The sequence below is a fragment of the Ovis canadensis genome, chromosome 14 (genome assembly GCF_042477335.2).
Source record: "Ovis canadensis isolate MfBH-ARS-UI-01 breed Bighorn chromosome 14, ARS-UI_OviCan_v2, whole genome shotgun sequence".
In the NCBI taxonomy this organism is placed as follows: Eukaryota; Metazoa; Chordata; class Mammalia; order Artiodactyla; family Bovidae; genus Ovis; species Ovis canadensis.
In genome coordinates this window covers 28,161,508-28,162,659 of record NC_091258.1, presented here as the reverse complement: position 1 = coordinate 28,162,659, position 1,152 = coordinate 28,161,508, and the positions used below count along the sequence as shown (strand labels likewise).

At 40.4% G+C, this 1,152-nt stretch overlaps 1 pseudogene; it reads left to right on the top strand.

Annotated features, from left to right (window-relative positions):
• Positions 1-652: 652 nt before the first annotated feature.
• On the top strand, positions 653-823 carry LOC138418490 (small ribosomal subunit protein uS14-like; annotated as a pseudogene).
• Positions 824-1,152: the final 329 nt, after the last annotated feature.

Genomic DNA, 1,152 nt, shown 5'->3' with positions numbered 1-1,152 from the left:
AGGACGTTTGTTGGAAGGACTTCTGGAGCTGTTGACCAAGCCTCGCTTAGGCCACATGCCCTCTCCCAGCTGTGCCAGGCTTGGTCACTTTGCTTTCTATAACGAGGGGTAGGATCCTTGATTTACTCTCCCACCAAGACATCACATAGTGGAGGAAAGATCATTCCCCAAAAGGAAATCAGGACATTAATTCACTAACTGTTTTTCTTGCTCTGCCTTTTTTTTTTTTTTTTTTTACTATATTATGCTGCTTTTCTTTGGCATCTTTAATCAGGCAATCAGAGCTCATTTCCAAGGAAGAAGGTGGGATTACTTTAGAGAGGATATTGAGCAGATGAGTGGCGAGGGACAGACTTCTCTCTGTCTCTTCATTCTTAAGATATGTTTTCCAAGAAACACCCGATCTATCTTAAATAAACTGCCAGCTCTCCCTCTGTGTGTATCAGCATCTGCCCCTGGAGAATAGCCCGTAACCAATAGCTCTCAAAGCCCCAAACCCTCTTTCCAATGTCTCTGTGGGACCTCATGTCCTCTCTGCTTCCTTGCCTGAAAATGCACCACACTTAAAATTTGAAAGTTTGTAATTTATTGAATAACAACTAATAATTTAAAAAAGACTTAGCACTTTTGCCTTGTTGAAGCCTAGTAGAACATGGGCCACGAGCTGCTCTACTAGAGCCATGCGAGAAAATGTGGCCAGGGTTTTCACTCTTGATGGGGCTGCTCAAATTAGCACGGTCTAATTCAGAAATACAGCCTCAATATGTGCAGCCAGGGTTTACAGCAGTACTTGAAGGACATCAGCTTCATTAAGTTGGGCTAAATGAACTTCCTTGAATGGGTCATTCAAGACATCTGCCTTATGCAGAAACAATGCTATCTCTTTGTATATAAAGTGAAATTTTAAAAACTTAAAAAAAAGACTTAGCATGCGGCCTGGCACATATATGGTAGCTTATTAGTATTGTTATTATGGGACGAGAAAGGCCTAATCCAGCTTGGAATCAAATATGTAAATCAAAGGCAATTATGACACAAGAATGTTGTTAAGACAAATATTTTGGAGGGTTTTTGCTGTTTTAAAAGGGCAATTGCACATATACACTTTGGCTTTTGAGGGGCATATCATCTTTTTTAATGACTATTCTAGAC